General features: G+C 39.1%; 1 long non-coding RNA gene across 1 annotated transcript in view; it reads right to left on the reverse strand.

The window, feature by feature from the left end:
- Positions 1-237: 237 nt before the first annotated feature.
- The window catches only part of LOC109549352 (uncharacterized), a 29,307-nt gene continuing 9,009 nt past the window's right edge, over positions 238-20,535 (reverse strand). Inside the window, exon 3 of the long non-coding RNA XR_002175627.3 lies at positions 238-426. This is a non-coding gene — a long non-coding RNA (uncharacterized lncRNA). The remainder of the gene's footprint in view (positions 427-20,535) is intronic.

Genomic DNA, 20,535 nt, shown 5'->3' on the forward strand with positions numbered 1-20,535 from the left:
AGCAGCCACACTCATCTGAAATTAAATTTGCCGACGTGGCTTTTCAATAAGGAAATCAGCCCCTGAAGTAATCCAGCAGCACATACAAGTTGTTAGAGAAAGCGAGTCAAACTCTCAACAAATGGATAGACTAATATTTTACTGAACTAGCACTGTGACCACTTTCAACTGTAGTATATTATCTTGTTTTAGCTACACTAACCTTCAAATGTTGGGCAAGTGGCTTAAAGGAGCTGCTACAGTATAAACACGGATAAAAGATACTACTAATAAGATAAACAGAAGTAAATTTTAAAATGGCAGCAATGACCCACAAGAGAACTCTTAGCCACATACAGACAAAAGCAAGGACAGTTTAATCCAGAGGCTCCCAAACATTCTCCATTCACAATGTCTTGATGTCTCAGTAGTTTTTTCTTGGTAGCCCTAGATTAAAAAAATAAATAAAAGTTTAAAAATTCAATAGTTTCATTTATTAAGTAGTTAAGTCCAAAGAATTTAAGTATTTATTTCCTAACAACTTAGTAGTCATTTGAAAAAAAGTAATACACATAAATTGAAAAAAGAATTTATCTCATTCTTTAACAGTGACAATTACTAATAGGATAAATGCACCTGCTGGGGTCTGCAGAGCCTCTCAAACCTTGGAATCAGATTGGACACACCAGTCTCTTTTCCTGTTCCACACTGATTTTCAGAGGCACTGCTTTTTATTCCAGCAACCACCAAAAACCTAGGACTGCAAATATATGCCATCACTGAAAATATTACAGCATTACATAATGTTGAAAATGGAATCTACCTTGTGCTGGTAGTTCACATCCTATCCAACAGATGTTGATTTTTGCTGTGTTTCACTCAAAAGTTTAAAATATCCTGCTGCATCTCTGTGTAAGACCCTTGGAAAAAATGCCTGAGTCTAAGACTGGGGCAGAAGATGCACAAGGTAAGTCTAGAATATTTTCTCATATTCATAGGAAAAAAACTCTTAAAAACTACTAGAGTTATATCAGAAGGATTCTGGAGCCAACTTAAGGAGGTTCTCATTGGCCAGAGATGGGATAATTTAAGCATGTTGAGAATAATATCTTTAATAGATTGAAACATATCAGTTTGTTTAAATCCTTGTCTTAATAATAATGATTTAAAAATCCAGTTGGTCATCTTGTAGATATATATCAAGTCATTATTTTGAAAGCTGGTAAATAAATAGAAATAATCTAGCATTTCTCCTCCCTCTCTTTTTTTTTTTTGCTTTATCTATTACAATATTTTTAGTCTTTATTTTTTATTGTAGTTTACATACAATATTATATTAGTTTCAGTTGTACAACATCGTGATTCAACGTTTATATACATTACTAATTGATCACCATGATAAGTCTAGTAATGATCTGTCTCCATACAAAGTTATTACAATATTATTGACAATATTCCTTATGCTGTATCTTATAACTTTTCGACATTTATTTTATAACTGGAGCTATATATTTTGTAACTTTCAGTCTTCTTCACCTTTTTCACCCAACCCCCCCACCTCCCTTTCTTCTGGCAACCGCCAGTTTGTTCTCTGTATCTATGGGTCTGTTTCTGTTTTGTTTTATTTGGTTGGTTGGTTGTTTTTTAGATTCCACATATAAGTGAAATCATACTGTATTTGTCTTCTTCTGTCTGACTTATTTCACTTTGCATAATACCCCCAGGTCCATCCATTTTGTCACAAATGGCAAGATTTCATAATTTTTATGGCTGAATAATATTCCATTGTGTAAATAAAATATACCGTATCTTCTGTATTCATTCATCTATCAGTGGACACTAAGGTTGCTTCTATATCTTGACTACTGTGAATAACGCTGCCATGAACATTGGGGTACATATATCTTTTTGAATTAGTGTTTTTTTTCCAGAAGTGGAATTGCTGGATCATATGGTAGTTCTATTTTCAATTTTTCGAGGAATCCTCATACTTTTTTCATAGTGGCTGTACCAATTTACATTCCTACCAACCAATAGAGGGCTCCCTTTTCTCCACATCTTCACCAACACTTGTTATTTGTTGTCTTTTTGATAACAGCCATTCTGAGAGGTCCAAAGTGATACCTAATTGTGGTTTTGATTTGCATTTCCCTGTTGATTAGTGATTTGAGCAATTTTTCATGTGTCTTTTTTCATCTTCCTTGGAAAAACTTTATTCAGGTCTTCTGCTTATTTTTTAATCAAATTGTTTGTTTTTTGATATTGATTTCTGAGAGTTCTTTATACATTTTGGATATTGACCCTTTATCAGACATACAATTTGAAAATATCTTCTCCCATTCAGTAGGTTGCCTTTTTGTTGTATTGATGATTTCCTTCACTGTGTAAAAGCTTTTTAGTTTGGTGGGGGTTTTTTTTCTTTTTTTTTTTTGCATTTGCTTACTATTGCTTTTGTTGCCCTTACCTTACAGATCGAAAAAGAATATTGCTGCAATGTCAAAGAGTGTACTGCATGCTTTCGTCTAGTAACTTTATGGTTTCAAGTTTTATATTTAGGTCTTTAATTTATTTTGACTTTATTTTTGTATATGGTGTGAGAAAGGGGTCCAGTTTCATTCTTTTGCATGTAGCTACCCAGTTTTCCCAACACCACTTATAGAAGAGCCTGTCTTTTCCCCCATTGTATATTCTTGCCTCCTTTGATTAATTGACCAGTTAAACATGGGTTAATTTCTGGGCTCTCCATTCTGTTCCATTGATCTATGTGTCTGTTTCTGGGCCAGTGCCATACTTTTTGATTACTATAGCTTTGTAATATAACTTAAAATCAGGAAGTGTGATATCTCCAACTTTCTCTTTCTCAAGATTGTTCTGGCTACTTGGGGTCTTTTTGGGTTCCACACAAACTTTAGGATTATTTGTTCTAGTTCTGTGAAAAATGCCATTGGTATTTTGTTAGGGATTCCATTGAATCTGTAGATTGCTTTGGATAATACATTTTAACAATATTAATTTCCAACCTATGAGCACAGTGTATCTTTCTATTTGTTTGTGTCAGTGTAAATAATCAGTGTAAATAATCAGAATCCCAGAATAAGAGTGATATTTTGAAAATTCTACACAGAGACTCTAGTATGCTTGCCACAGGGGTCACGATTCTGCAGACCATTACTCAGGCAGTTTCTTGGGGATGCTCACATGGCAAGAAGCCAACAGCCAGCACCAACTTGCCAATCACGTGAGTGAGCCACCTTGGAAGTGCATCTTCCAGCCCCAGTTAGGGCTTCACATGGCTGCTGCCCCAGTTAACAACTGACTCAACCTCATTAGAAACCCTGAGCCAGAACCACCAAGCCAAGACACTCATGAATTCCTGAATGGCAAAAACAATAAACACTATGAGTGATAATAAAATAAATTAGTGGCCATTTAAAGCCACTAAGGTTTGGAGTAATTTGTTACACAGTAATGGATAACTATTAGACATATAAAGATATGTGAACATTAAGATTCACTGGTAAATATAAATTCAGCTGTAAAATGCTACTCCAGTTTGCATAATTCTCAGGAAAAAAAATGTTCTGGAGTGTACTGCAGAGAAGTTCCTTTACAAGATCAGCAGCGGTCATGATTAATATATGGACCAATTAACACAGCAGATTAAGTGTTGGCTCAAAAAAAAAAAAAAAAGAATTTGCCTTCTTGGGCTATATCATCCACTTGTTTGAAAACAAAGTGTGTTTTTGAAAAATAAACATTGATTTGATTAAAAACTATCTAATGTAAAGCATAAGAGGTAACATGGACTGTCAGCAACAAACTGCTCCTGATGGCATGTGTAATTTGGGTTTGTGGTCAATTTATTTTTTTCCTCCATTGATCTTAGTATTCTTGTTGGAACCATCTGGCAATACTATTTCCAAATATGCACTGGAAGTTCCAGTATGGAACTTTGCATGGAGCTATGCAAATAAGGTCAGGGATAGTTAGAGCTATAGACTATAATTGACAAAGACTTCGGTTGAACAGAAGGTCTTCTATTTGTCAAGTGCTGTGCTAGATGCTTGAAACAGGAAACTCAGTCAAGTGTGAATTTTTAAAAACTCAGAGTCTGAAAACTCTTTTAAGTAATAAAGGCATTGATACAAGGGATTAATCAATTCAAAAAGGATGGAAGGAGAACCAAAATGAAAATCAGGGGTCACAAAGAACTAAGATGACTGAAGAACACAAGGGGCCAGCCAAGAGTTATGTGACTTCCCTGCTGAAGAGAGATTGGAAGTTCAGTTAACACCATCATGATGCCTGTTAGTTTTAGGTTTTTCTCTAATATAATTATGATATTAAATTTTTTTTTTCTTTTTGGCTGTGTTGGGTCTTCGTTGCTGCACGCAGGCTTTCTCTAGTTGTGGTGAGCAGGGGCTACTCTTCGTTGCGGTGCGCAGGTTTCTCATTGCAGTGGCTTCTCTTGTTGCAGAGCACGGGCTCTAGATGTGCAGGCTTCAAGTAGTTGTGGTGCACAGGCTTAGTTGCTCTGCAGCATATGGGATCTTCCTGGACCAGGGCTCGAACCCATGTCCCCTGCATAGGCAGGCAGATTCTTATCCACTGTGCCACCAGGGAAGCCCAATACTAATTATTGAGTAAACTCAACTCTCAATTAACTCTCATTCCATGGGGTGGGTCCTATTAGTCTCGGTATTTCCAATAATGATATAAATTGTAATTATAAAACATTTATACAGAAATATGTATGTCACACTATAGTTAACCTTTTAAAACTTAAAAAAAAATTTTAATTAATTAGTTTATCTTTGGCTGCATTGGGTCTTCGTTGCTGCGCGCAGGCTTTCTCTAATTGCAGCGAGAGGGGGCTACTCCTTGTTGAGGTGCGCGGGCTTCTCGTTGTGGTGGCTTCTCTAGTTGTGGAGCACAGGCTCTAGGCATGCAGGCTTCAGTAGTTGTGGCACACGGGCATCAGTAGTTGTGGCTCACGGGCTTAGCTGCTCTGCGGCATGTGGGATCTTCCCGGACCAGGGCTCGAACCCATGTCCCTTGCATTGGCAGGCGGATTCTTATTTATGTTTTTTTTTATTTTTGGCTGCGTTGGGTCTTCGCTGCTGCATGCAGGCTTTCTGTAGTTGCAGTGAGCGCACAGGCTTCTCATTGCGGTGGCTTCTGTTGTGGAGCACGGGCTCTAGGTACGCGGGCTCAGTAGTTGTGGCTTGCAGTTCTCTAGAGCGCAGGCTCCGTAATTTCGGCACACAGGCTTAGTTGCTCTGCAGTATGTGAGATATTCCCGGACCAGGGCTCGAACCGGTGTCTCCTGCATTGGCAGGCAGATTCTTAACCACTGCGTCACCAGGGAAGCCCGGCAGGCGGATTCTTAACCACTGTGCCGCCAGGGAAGTCCTAAACCTTTTGAACTAAAAAAAAATTTTTTTAAGAACTAATTTGGTAAATGTACATACCCCAAACCTACTAATTTCCCTTCTAAGGAGCTACCTTAAAGAAAAATCTTGCACATTTGCACAAGAAGACGTGTAGAAAATATACTTTCCTGTATTGTTTATAATAGGTAATATTGGAAAGTTTAATGGGATATTAAAATATAATTTCTTTCATTGCTTTTCATTTTAGGGTTTGCCTACTTGTTCTTGCTTGTTTATTTTTCAAATTAGATTCAATTTGTCTAGCTCTAGGGGAAGAGTTCACTGGTATCTTTATTGGTTTTGCCTTAAACATATATTAACTTGAGAGAGTTGACATTTCTATGAGGTTAAGCCATTCCATCCAAGAGCAAAGAATATCTTTCCATTTGTTTAAGTTACCTGGGGTTTTTTTTCTTTCATACAGTTTGCAGAGCCATCCCTCTCGTACTCTTAGATCATTGGTGTGGGTGGCGTTGAGCCTAATCTGACTGAGGGGAAAGAGCGGGCACACGGCCCAGGTTCTATCCATCAGAGTAAATGTTGGGTTCAGGAATGGATATATGACCTGACCTGGACCAATGAGCATCAGATGGAGAACCGTTTCTGCCTCTATAAGGAAAGAGAGACAGTCTGCTGGGGTTGCTGAGGTGATAGAACGTAAAGCTTCAGTTGTTTGGAAAGAGTCTAAGAACAAAGCCAACACCGAGAAAAAGACAAGTCAAGGGATGGAATGAGCCAGGCTCCTGACAACAATCCTTGTACACCAGGATCCAGCCTTGCCTGATCGTGTACCTTGGAGTCAATACATTTAGTTTTTTTAAAACAGTTCAAGTTTAATTTTTTTTTTTTTTTTGCGGTACGCGGGCCTCTCACTGTTGTGGCCTCTCCCGTTGCAGAGCACAGGCTCCGGACGCACAGGCTCAGCGGCCATGGCTCACGGGCCCAGCCACTCCGCGGCACATGGGATCTTCCCGGACCAGGGCACGAACCCGTGTCCCCTGCATCGGCAGGCGGACTCTCAAACACTGTGCCACCAGGGAAGCCCTCAAGTTTAATTTATATTCCATGCAACTGAAAGAGACAACATGACTAATATAATACTTTTAAAAATTATTTTGGAAATCCATGTAGCACATGATTCCATTGTTATCAGATCATTTCTGCCTTCTACCTTGGTCACCCTCATCTAACTTTATCTGGATCAAGCCTTGAGGCAGAAGAAGGACATAGTGAGAGCAGTCCACACACATCATTTTCTCTGCAAACTTTTTTGTCTCTATAGCTGGACAAGAAGGTCTTTGCTTAGAGACATGCAGTTAAACTTATATTAAAGATTTCAGCTCCGGAAGAAACGGCCTGGCCCTCTACAGCCACGGGACACTGTATCACATGTATAAGACTCCTGATAACAATAAGTCTGACACATCCCTTTTTTCTGAACGTAAAAATCAGCCTTCCGGCTCTCGTTTTACAAAGCGAAGACATGCTTTGTAACTGACTAAACACATAAAGGACAGAAGGTATGAACCTGGAGCTACTGTTTCTAAGTAGTTGAAATACATGAGGCCAAAAGCTACAGGAGATCTTTAATATACCTGTCCCCGGTTCACATATTCCGCTGCTTCTGACTTGCACCACAAAACACAAAGAGCCCAGCAACACAAGAAACCCAGCAAATGTGCAGACGGCATGTCCCAGCAGGGGCCTCAGCCTCTCACAGCATGGGGCTCTGCCTCTCAGCGATGTGAAAAGCCCTTCACAGACACAAGGTTTCCAGCTGATGCTGCAGCCTTCTTACATTGCGGATAAGCAACTTCTCTACTGCTACTTTTTTCCCACGAATTTCACAGACAGTTCACGTGAATTTGGCACAGGTGACGAGGGTCACCTGAAATTTCCTAAGAAATGACATCTCTACCCCTGGACAGATGAAGTAAATGTGTAAATGTATTTGAGGATTTTGCCTTAAACATCATGCTACATATTCTAGTTACATTGTATCTTGGCCATCATAATGTGTCTCTTTTTATACATTCTAGATTATATAACATACACTCTCTAAAAAATGTATCAGAATCTCTAAAACTGTTACTTACTTCCATCCATTCCTCTTAAATTATTAAGGATTTATTATGTACTCAATTTCTTGAATTCTGTACCAGAACGAATTATTTATTCCGTTCCTCCTCTTTTGTTTTCCTCCCCTTTCATTTCCCTCCCCTTTTTATTCCCTCCCTCTAGTCCTTCCTTCTTACTGTGAAGTTCCTTCACTAGGCCCTGGATTACTGTTCTATGTGTGTGTGTGTGTGTGCGTGTGTGTGTGTGTGTGTGTGTGTGTATGATAGAGTTTAATGAATCTATTATAGGTGCATAATCTGTTAGAAGTATATCAATTTACCCTAAGGTTTGCTTACTGGGGGATTTAGGAGTGGTGGAGCAGGTAAATCAAGAGTCTATCTGCAGCAGGGAAAAAAAAAAAAAGGATTTCCTCGGAAAAACTCACTCTAAGGCGAGAGTCAAGATGCACAATTTAGTGGTAGGAGTGAGGGTGGTGAATCCCAGAAAAAAGGGCTACAATAAAAGAGTGAGAAAGCAGGTGATGTCACCATCACAGTTGAGTAGGAGACCCCAGCTTCCACCCCCAACAAAAATCAACAATTAGATAGCTATCCACGAGCAAAATTAGCTCTGGGAGAGCTTAGAAGTCCACTTAAGAAACTTCAGCAACACAGTGGAAGAAAATTCCTTCTGAGAATAACCACACACACACAAAAGGAAGAAAAAATAGCTTCATTTTCCCTACATCATCCTATCCTCCAGGCTGACATTGCACAGTACCAAGAGGGAACTCTCTGGGTCAAAAGAGTGCCCCTCACCAGGAAAGCGGAAACAAGGTAAGTGACCAACTTCCCCAGACTTTCAGGATGCTTCATGAAAGACCCTCTTCAGTCTCGTCCTATCTAGAGACTAACAAAGCTGAGACATGTAGAGATGGCTAGAAACAAGGAAGAAGAGAAGAGGCTAACAGGATCAGACATGCAGCGGGAACCATGAAGTGGGGGAACCATGAAGTGGGGGGAGCCATGCAGAGCAGATTCCCAGTGACTGGTTCTGCAGAGGACCCCAGCAGCTTTCACTGCTGAAGAAACCAAGGCAACACAGCTGCCGCAGGCCCCCTACAGATCTCACCACTGAGGTTTTCCCCCAAAGATTTTTCCATTTGCAGACACCAGCTCTCTCCTTGCTCTCTCTCCAACCCTTCCCTCCCCTTTCCCCAACAAACATGGGATCCATACTGGTAGCCAGCGCTGGCCTCTGCTACTGTGTGAGTGTGAGACACCAGCCTAGACACTAGCAGCTGGCCCCAGAACTGTATGTGCTTTGAGGACTACCCCCTCCAGCTGTGCACCTGCAAGACCCTGGCCCAATTCCTGTCACCAGTTTCCAGTGCCATGCACATGCCCACAGGGAGACCCTGAAGCTACACGAGTACACACAGACAGCCAGGGTCTCCAAAGCTGACTGTGGGCCCAGACCTGACACAGTCTCCTATCACTGGCCTGCACTGCTGGCTCACCTGTAGCTAACCCCTTCGGCTGTGCACCTGTTTGCCCCTGGCCCAACTCCCATCACTGGCCTTCACTACCGTATGCATACCTGTGGGGATACCTACAGCCATACGAGTGCACGCTGGCAGCCAGGGCCTCCACAGCTACTAGCATGCCCACAGTTGGCCCCAGCACTTACTGCTGGCCCCGGCCGCAACCACTATGTATATGTCTGTATCCAGCCCCTGCCACTATACAGGCACCTGAAGTCAGCCTCCATGGTCAAGTGTATGCACACCACCAGTGCTGACCACCACTGATGCCCTGTTCTGGTAACTGGAGGCCCTGCTAAAGACCCAAACAGGCCTTACAGCCACTGCAGAACTCCTTCAGTGCCTGCCGAGGACCACACAGTTGTCAATGCCATGGACCTCAGCAGCCTAAGCCAATAAGACATTATACGTCCCCCAGAACCAGAACCACCACAAGCCCCCACATTCGGTGACCGATACCACTAGACCCCAGTTTGCAGCATGCTACAACATGCACCCACCCTGAGGTGAAGTGCTTTCCATACCAAAGTTAGTCTATAACGTCTGAAAGAGGTGACTGCTTCTTCAAATGTGCAGATACCTATGCAAGGCTACAGGCATCATGAAGAATTAGGGAAACATGACACCACCACAGGAACAGTTAACTTACAGTAACTGACCTCCCAAAAATGGAGATATATTAATTTCCTGATAAAAGATTAAAAATAATTGCTATAATCATGTTCAGAGAGCTATAAATGAACAGAGATAAACAATTTAACAATTATCCATTTGAAATTTTCCAGTCAGAGGAGGAAAGAGGAAAAAGAATGAAAAGGAATGAAGAGAGTCTATGGGATCTATGGAACACAATAAAGAGAAACAATCTGTGCATTACTGGCATGCCAGTGGGAGAAGAGAGAGAGAAAGGGACGGAAAGCTACTTAAAGAAATAATGGCTGAGAATTTCACAAAACTGGGGAGAGATTTGGACATACAAGTTCATGAAGCTCATAAATTTAAACCCAAAATGATTTCCTCCAAGAAACACTATAATAAAACTGTCTAAAATAAAAGACAAAGAGAGAACCTTGAAAGCAGCAAGAGAAAATAAGCTTGTTACTTACAAGAGAACACCTATAATTTCATGAGCAAATTTCTCAGCAGAAACCCTACAGGTCAGAAGAGTGAAATGATATATTCAAAGTGCTAAAAGAAAAAAAAAAATTCCAACCAAAAACACTTTTCCCAGCAAACATTGTCCTTCAGAATGAGAGATAAAGACTCCCAAACAAAAGCTGAGGGAGTTCATCACACTAGACTTACCTTACAAGAAATGTCGAAAGGAGCTCTGTAAGTTGTAATGAAAGGATGCTAATTAGTAACATGAAAACATATGAACATATAAAACACACTGGTAATGGTAAGTACATAGCAAATTCAGAATACTGCAATACTGTAATATGGAGGTATGTTAATCACTTAACTCTAGTATGAAGGTGAAAGGACAGAAATATTAAAAATAGCTTTAGCTACAATAATTTCTCAATGGGTACACAATAGAAGAACATGTAAATTGTGACATCAAAAACATAAAAGTTGAGGAGGGAGTAAAAGGGTAGAATTGTTTAGTACAACTGAAGTTGCAATCAGCTTTAAATAGATTGTTATACCTGTAAGAGGTTTCATGTAAACCTCAGGGTAACTGCAAAACAAAAACCTGTAGTCAATATGAACAAGATAAAGAAAAGGGAATCAAAGTATACCACTATGGAAAATTATCAATTCACACTGGAAGACAGCAGGAGAGGAAGAAAGGTACAAAATAATTAAAAACCAGTCAGAAAAAAATTAACAAGATGTCATTAGCAAGTCCTTACCTATCAATAATTACTTTAAATGTAAACTAAATTAAGTTCTTTAATCAGAAGGCATAGAGTGGCTGAACGGATTAAAAAACAAACAAAACAAACAAAAAAACCCCAAACTATCTGCTGTCCACAAGAGACTCATTTCAGCACTTCAGCTTTAAGGACACACATAGGCTCAAAGTGAAGGGATGGAAAAAGATTTTCCAGGCAAATAGAAAGCAAAAGAGAGCAAGTATAGCAAAAGCTATACTTAGATAAAACAGACTTTAAATAAAAAACTGTGACAACAGAAAAGAAGGTCATTATATAATGATAAATGGGTTAATTTATCAAAAATTTATAACAATAATTTATATAAATATATGCAACCAATATCAGATTACCTAAATATATTAAGCAAATATGTAAAATATCTGAAGGGAATAATGGAAAACAATACAATAAGAGTAGGGGACTCCAATACCTCACTTTCAACAATGGATACATCATCCAGACAGAAAATCAATAAGAAGCATTGGACTTGAACTATACTTTAAACCAAATGAACCTAACTGACATATACAGAACATTCCATCCAACAGCAGCAGAATACACATTCTTCTCAAGCACACACTGAACATTCTCCAGGACAGATCATGTATTAGGTCACAAAACAAACCTTAGCAAACTTAAAAAGATTAACATCATACTGAATACATTTTCTTAGCAAACTTAAAAAGATTAACATCATAATGAATACACTTTCTGACCACAATGGTATGAAAGTAAAAATCAATAATAAAATAAACACTGAAAAATTTCACAAATATGTGGAAATTAAACAACACACTCCTAAACAACGAATGGGTCAAAGAAGAAATCAAAGAGGAAATGAAAAATATCTTGAAACAAATGAAAATGGACACATAATATATCAAAACTTATAGGACACAGCAAAAGCAGGTTTAGGTAGGAAGATTATAGCAATAAATGCCTACATTAAAAAAAAAATAAAGATCTCAAATAAACAACCTAACTTTACATCTTAAGGAACTAGAAAAAGAAGAACAAAGTAAGTGCAAAATTAGCAAAAGAAAGGAGATAACAAATACCAGAGCAGAAATAAATGAAATAGAAAATAGAAAACTAATAGAAAAGGTCAACAAAACTAAAAGTTGATTTTTTGAAAAGATAAACAAAATTAACAAAACTTTAGCTAGAGTAACCAAGAAAAAAAGGAGACTCAAAATAATAATATTATAAATGAAAGAGGAGACCTTAAAACTGATAGCACAGAAATACAAAGTATTGTGAGACTACTATGAATAAGTTAAGTATACACCAGAAAATTGGACAAGCTAGAAGAAATGGATCAATTCTTAGAAACATCCAACCTACCAAGACTGAATCATGAAGAAATAGGAACTCTGAGCAGACCAATAATGAGCAAGGAGATTGAATCAGTAATCAAAAACCTCCCAAGAAAGGAAAGCCCAGGACCAAATGGCTTTATGAATGAATTCTACCAAACATTTAAAGAAGAATTAATACCAATCTTTATCAAACTCTTCCCAAAAAATGAAGAGGAGGGAATGCTTCCGAACTCATTTTATAAGGCCAGCATTACCCTAATAATAAAGCCAGATAAGAAAGTGAAAGGAAAAGAAAAGTACAGGCCAATATCCCTGATAAATATAGAAGCCAAAATTATCAACAAAATATTAGCAAACCTAATTCAATAACCCATTAAAATGATCATACACCAGGTCAAGTGGATTCATTCCTGGGATGTAAGAATGGTTCAACATATGTAAACCAATACATGTGGTATATCACATTTATAAAATGAAAGATAAATATATGATCATTTCAATAGATACAAAAAAAGTATTCAACAAAATTCAATGCCCTTTCATAATAAAAAAAATCTCAACAAAATGTGTATAAAAGTAACATACCTCAACATAATAGAGGCCACATATGACAAGCACAACTAACATCATACTCAATGGTGAATGGTTGAAAGCTTCCCTTCTAAGATCAGGAACATGACAAGAATGTACACTACCACCACTCCTATTCAACATAGTACTAGAAGTCCTAGCCAGAGAAATTAAGCAAGAAAAAGAAATAAAAGGCATCCAAATCAGAAAGGAAAAAAGTAAAATTGTGTGTTTGCTGATGACATAATACTGTATATAGAAAATACTAAAGATACCACCAAAAAGCTGTTAGAACTAATAAATGAGTTCAGTAAAGTTTCAAGATACAAAATCAACATACAACAATCAGTTTTATTTCTATACACTAACAATAAACTACCTGAAAAATAAATAAATAAATAAATTTCATTCACAACAGCATCAAAAACAATAAAATACTTAGGAATAAATTTAACTAAGGAAGTAAAAGATCTACACACCAAAAACTATAAGAAATTGTGAAAGAAATTGAAGAAGACACAAATGAATGGAAAGATATCCATGTCCATGGATTAGAAGAGTTAACACTGTTAAAATGTCCATACTACCCAAAGAAATCTACAGATTCACTGCAATCCTATCAGAATTTCAAAGGCATTTTTCACAGAAATAGAAAAAAATCCTAAAATTTGTATGATATCACAAAAGACCCTGAATAGTCAAAGCAATATTGAGAAAGAAGAACAAACTTAGAGGCATTACATTTCCTGATTTCAAACTATATTACAAAGCTATAGTAATCAAAACAATATGGTACTGGCATAAAAACCGATACATCAACCAATCTAACAGAATTGAGAGCCTGGAGATAAACCCATGTGCATACAATCAACTAATATTTGAAAAGGTAGTCACGAATACTCAATGGGGAAAGGTCAGTGTCTTCAATAAATGGTATTGGGAAAACTAGATATTCACATTCAAAAGAATGAAGTTGGACCCCTACCTTACTCCTTTCACAAAAAGTAATTTCAAATAGATTAAGGACTTAAGCACAAGACCTGAAACATAAAACCCTTAGAAGAAAATAAAGGGAAAAAACTCCTTGACATTAGTCTTGACAAGTATTTTTTGGATATGACACCAAAAGCACAAAACAAACGCAAATATCAACAAGTGGGACTACATCATACTAGAAAGCTTCTGCACAGCAAAAGAAACAGTTGACAAAATGAAAAGGTAACCTATGGAATGGGAGAAAATATTTACAAACTGTATATATGATAAGGGGTTAATATCCAAAATATCTATAGAATGCGCATAACTCAAAAGCAAAATAATAATAATAATAATCCAATTAAAAATGGGCAAAGGATCTGAATAGATATTTTTCCAAAGAAAACTTCCAAATATCCAACAGGTACATGAAAAATGTTCAATACCACTAATCATCAGGGGAATGCAAATGAAATCCAGAATGAGATATCACTTCATATGTGTTAGAAAGACTATTATCAAAAAGGCAAGATACAAGGGTTGGTGAGGACTCAGAGAAAAGAAAACACCTGTGCACTGTTGGTGGCAATGTAAATTGGTATAGGCACCATGGAAAACAGCATGGCGGTTCCTCAAAAAATTAAAAATAGAACTACCATAAGATCCACCAGTCCTACATTTGGTTACATAGCCAAAGAAAATGAAATCACTGTCTCAGAGAGCTATCTGCACTCCCATGTTTATTGCAATATTAGTCACAATAGCCAAGACATGGAAATATTATTCAGCTGTAAAAAAGAAGGAAATCCTACCATTTGCAACAACATGGATGGACCTTGAGGGCATTATGCTAAGTGAAATAAGTCGACAGAGAAAGAAAAATACTGTATGATCTCACTTATGTGTGGAATCGTATAAAGCCAAATTCATAGAAGTAGAGAGAAGAGAACTGTAGTTCTCAGGGGCTGGGGGGTGAGGGAAATGAGGAGATATTGGTCAAAGGATACAAACCTCCAGTTATGAGAGGAATAATGCATAGCATGGTAACCACAGTTAACAATACCATATTTTATAGTTGAGAGGTTTTATGCAAGTAGATTTTAATTGTTCTCACAACAACAACAACAAAATGGTAATTATATGAGGTGAAAGATGTGTTGACAAACCTTATTGTGACTAACCTTATATATCTCCACAATATATACATCTATCAAATCATCACAGTATACACCTTAAACTCACACAATGTGTCAATTATATCTCAATAAAACTGGGTTGGGGGGAGAATGGAAAAAGTAAGAAATGCTAAAACAGACAGAAGTTCAAGACAGCAGAGTGATTAGCATTGAATCCATCAGCCTCTGCAGCATCAGAACATGGCACCCTCAATGTATATTATGCATGCTCTCACAGTCCTGGCTGCCTTGAGCCCAGACTTAGGGACAGACCCAGAGGCCTCACTACCACCTCTGGCAGTGCCCAATACTAGGTACTAAGGCAATGGAGCCATCAACAAGGAAAAGTGACCGTCACTGATGGACATCAGTGGACAGTCCCATAGGCATTGACGTTTGGGCTCCCATAGCAGCAGGAACTATCACCATCCCCAGGGCCTAGAGTGAACTCTTTCCCAGTACTCATCGTCAGAAGCTGAGAAGGGCCAAACTGTGACTCTATTACAAGTCGTTGTTATCCCAGCATCTACCACAATACCTGACACAGAGGAGGCATACGCTGAATATTTATGGAACGGATGCGAGAATAAATGGATGAGCAATGAATGAATGAACAAACGAGAAAATATTGAAGTCACTGGATACACATTTTCAACTATGGGAATAAGCTTCAAAGACTGTCTTTAAAAATGTATGAAGGGAATGTTTGTGAACAGTTAAAACTCCCATCAAGGTGGCGGAGAGCAGTCTCAAGGAGGCAGAACTGTAATTGGTTGTAAGTAGAACCCTAATCAAGTATATCAGACTCATGTTTGAAAGAAAAACCACACGAAGAGAAGATGATCAGCCACATGAGCAGAGAAAAAACAGGATCCCAGAGGAAGAAAATGTTTACAAATAACTATGCAAGTGTTACCTAGAGGAAAAGGAATTCTGACTGAACACTAACATTTTGAACTTCTTGGTAACGGTACCCCAGTCTGTTCCAGCTGGGGGATACTTCTTGAATCAAATCCCTCCTAATATTTGGATTCCTTGCTCACCAATCTTCTAACAATCCAGGCATTTTCATTTCTTGACAGTTATAATGCTTCCTAAAACTTGACAAATTTATGCATAGGAGACAAGCCTCTGAGAGCCGGGTTAATGGCACTCTCTTGGGGTGCTGGAAAAATGAGATTTCTGAGCCCCAGAGCTGAGGACTAGCTATGCCCTGATGGTAGTGAAACTCCCAGAGTGAAGGCCACAAGCTGTGGAAAGTGGTTGGTAGCTGGCTGGTCTTCTAGAAGTCACTTCTCTTCTTTGCCCAGTGCCCTTGCCAATATCACCTGTTCCCCCAAGAGAGTCAGAGGAGGACAGTAGGAAAATGGTGAATGCCACTTAGCAACCAGTGGTTTGTAATAAACATAAAAAAACACCCTGGAGTTCCCAAAAAAGGTGTAAAGAATTTTTAAATCTCTGGATTTTTCTACAAAGAAAATAGAAGCGGAACCAAAGAAAATCCATTTTGTGTCTGTCACTATGACACTGTACTTTGTTGGGCCAGTGTCTCTGGGAAACTCTGTTTACACCATATTTATCCCAAATCTAATAAAATTCAAAGTCACTTAGTATTTGCTTCTGTGCATCTCACCAAGTCGCCAATTACTTCCAAATTACCAAGTTCATCTTGTTCATTGATTATCTTGGTACCTCTGAAACATTTGACATTGTAGATCACCAGCTCTTAATGGAAACTTTTTCTATTAGACACAACGATGGGGCAACATGCTGCCTCTCACTCTGTCTCTTCAGTGGCTCCTTCACTAATTGCAATTTTTCCTCCTTATGCCTACTGGAGTTTGAGTCTTCAGACCTCTACTCTCTATCTTCACTCCTAGCGAGTCCTGACCCATTCCGACTACTCTAACTACACTCAACCAATATTTATTTATTGAGCAGCTCCTGTGTGGTATGCTATCTTCTTCATAATTGTGACTCAAGCCCAGCCCTGACTGGTGTCTGGAACATTAGATGAATGCCTCTAACAGAACTTCCGGACATTTATGTGTTGATGGCCTACCTTCACCTCCAACAAAGCACAGTATTGGATATGCAAATCAAAATAGCTTAAATATAAATTAAAATCATTTGCTCAAGCCCAGGTGTAGAGTGAGTTTCAGGCTTCTTTTTTCTGTCTCAGTTCTGCCCTCTTCCATGGGTTGAATTAATGTTCAGGTAGGCTATTGGCATTAGCATCATCTTCTTAGAAACCTCCACGCCATGAGAGCCAAGCGGAGGAAGAAGCAGATGTGCAGGCTGAAGCCCAAAAGAAAAAAGAAAGATGAGTTAGAGGTCCAAGTAAACCACTACCTTGAACACCCATAGAGGCCACAAGAGCAAAAATATGGAAGGCAGGTGGCCAGGCACAATGGTACAAGTTGTCAGATTGCATGCCTGGAACTTGTTTCAATGGATCTAGAACTTCCATAGCCATCTTGTTGCCACAGTCCCCGCTGAGAGGCCCACTTTGCACACACCGAAACAAACTGTCTTGGTTCTGTGACATTCTGGACTAGTTGTATTCTCAGGTGTGGCTGAGTGTAGCACATGTACAATAGATCATCTCTTCTGCTGCCTTAAAAAATATCCTCAGGTGGACTTTCTCATTGTAACGAGTGGTTGCCGCAGTTCCAGGACTCAAATGTACATCTCAGATGACAGGAAAAGAGAGCCTCTCTTCCACAGCCGCTGAACAGAAGCTAATGGCTTTATCCTGACTGATGAATTGGGGTCAACATCTACCTCTTAATGGTCACTGTGGCCAGAGAAATGCTTTGAGCTGTTGGTTTAGGTCACAGCTCCAGGATCTTTCCTGAATCAGTTACTGGGGCAAGGGGATGTGATTATCATGACTAGTTTGAGCCAAGCAGAGCCTTTCTCTGGAGAGCTAGAATCGTGTCAGCCCCACCAAAACTATGGCTGCCAACTAATGGGAGAAGGGTGGAATGGATGCCAGAGAGGCAACCAATGGTTTTAGCTACATCTTGTCTATTTGGAACCCATAGAAAAAGAAGAATTCTGTATAATCAAGTTTCCATACAGCTAAGGGTTTACTTCATTCCTTATACATATTAAACAGCTTGAAGGACATAGTTCAGAAGTGTATTCTTTATATTTTCTACTATTAACAGAAGTATACCGAATATAAATTAACCATTTAATGAGGATTTGAGGTCATTATGCTGAAAATTTATTATTGTACCGATTACAGTACAGGGACTGACCCCAGGAATTACTGAGCTGTGCATGGCTATGGCCCATGAAATGATCCAGAACACTATAAGCTTTAACAAATTGTATCTACTTTTTATGACTTTTCTTTCTCTTCCCTCTCTTTAGATTGCTACTTCTAATCTACAGCGGAATAATGAAGGTTTTTAAATTGCGTATAAATTAAAAGTAAAAAGAAATTGCCTAGGTGGAAATACGCCAGAATGCAAACCACGGTTGCCTCTGGGAAGGGGTGTTAACTTGTTTTTATTCATCTTTGTTTCCTCATGATTGTTTTCTATAATGATTAAGAGTAACTTTTATGATCTCACACACACACACACACACACACACACACACACACACACACACACACCCCACACACCCCATGCACACACACATGCAAAACTAAACAAAGTAAATAGGATTGGGGTGGTGCCTTAAAATTCCCCAAGTGGAAAAATGTCCCAGCTATTAATTCTTCCAGCCTGTGGCAGATCTTCTAGCAGATTTAAGGCCTTGTTGTTGATTCCCTGTTGCCTGGTGTTTTCTGGGTCAGGGAATATATATGCTTGAAGAGAAGAGATCATAGAAATGTCAAAACATACCAGGGGGAAGGTCAGCTACCTACCTACCGTGAGGCTTTGACCTGGTAGCTCTCCACCAGGCAGAGACTGGCCCTCCGCCTTACAGATGGGGAAACCCAGTTTTGCCTGTGCCTCAGGGTTGCGCAGTTCATGAGGATGACGACTCAACACTGTGGAAACTCATGATTGACATGTGTGCTTCTTACCCAGAATATCAATTTAATGACAGACAATGAAAAAGGACCTGCTACTCAAAAGGCATTTTTCTCCCGGCATAGAAACCATATGGGGAGCCAAATTATATTTAGAAGGTTGATATGGTGAGCATAAAATTAGAACAAATTATTAAGTGTCATAAGGTTAAAATAGCCTGGTACATCCATCCATCAACAGGCTGGGTCATATCTGCCAATCACACCAGACTGCCTAAGGCCTCAGACCACTCCAAACAATGCTTTTTGGACACTGCCAAACTTTATCTTCATGGCTCACCGTTTTATTTATTTCATTACCAAATAACCCCCTTTCTAATGAGTAATTCTTTCTTTGGATGAGTTAACACAGTCACAGGCTATGGATAAAGGTTATTGCTCTTAAAGTTACTTTTCATACTCCTCTTTACATATAGCTCTGGGAGAACAGTTTTCAACTGCCAGGGCCACCTCATGGTTACCTCCTACTCTACATACTGTGTTCAACTTCTAAGAGAACCGAAATCCAAATCGAAAAGAGTACAAATAAATATAAAACCAAACTAATTACCTTACCCAAACCAAATCAGTTCCCCAAACTAACTTATCTTTTTAAAAAATTAATGATAAAGCTCATCCTTGACTCTTCTTGAGGTGGCCAAGTCTTATTTTCTCCTCCTTCTCAATGCCTCCCCCATCCATTGTTTGCTTTCCATTCCCACTGCCCCACTTTTTTTTTTTTTTTTTTGCGGTACGCGGGCCTCTCACTGTTGTGGCCTCTCCCGTTGCGGAGCACAGGCTCCGGACGTCTAGGCTCAGCGGCCATGGCTCACGGGCCCAGCCGCTCCGCGGCATGTGGGATCTTCCCGGACCGGGGTACGAACCCGTGTCCCCTGCATCGGCAGGCGGACTCTCAACCACTGCGCCACCAGGGAAGCCCCCACTGCCCCACTTTTTAAAAAAAAATCTCAACCTGAATTACTGCGAGTCCAGTAATTTCTTTCCTTGCCTCCTGTTTCCTCTCTTCTCCTCTCATCTGCATATCATTGGCCTATTAATCTTCTAGAAACTTTCTCAAAATATTTAAGGACCCCTCATGACACAAAGAATGAAGTGCGAATGCTCTGGACCAGTGCTCAAAGTTCTCCCCAGTTTGGTCTTTATGTTCTGTTTGGCTTTGCTTTCTGTGACCCCTCAACAGAACCCTGCATTTCAGCTTTGTATGTTCACTATGGACAAATGAAAACGTTAAATACAGACAATACTTATGTTTTGTAATGCAAACCTACCAGGAAGAAGTCTTAGAAATTAACACCAATAGATACAGTTTGCAGATTTTCATTTTAACAAATCATTCAACTTAAAAAAAAAAATTCCCTGTATTTAACTTCACAGACACATACATACTTTCATAGAACCATGGCTAGTTACCAGGTAATCAACGAGTATCCGCAGCTGCAGTCATGCTTTTGAAGGAAACCTAAACCTGTCCAATGTAGGTCTTAATCCAATGACAGCTTCAGACAAGCATCGCATAACTCATATTGACTTGTGACCTACCATCATTCAGA

Source organism: Tursiops truncatus, chromosome 7 (genome assembly GCF_011762595.2).
Source record: "Tursiops truncatus isolate mTurTru1 chromosome 7, mTurTru1.mat.Y, whole genome shotgun sequence".
Classification (NCBI taxonomy): domain Eukaryota; kingdom Metazoa; phylum Chordata; class Mammalia; order Artiodactyla; family Delphinidae; genus Tursiops; species Tursiops truncatus.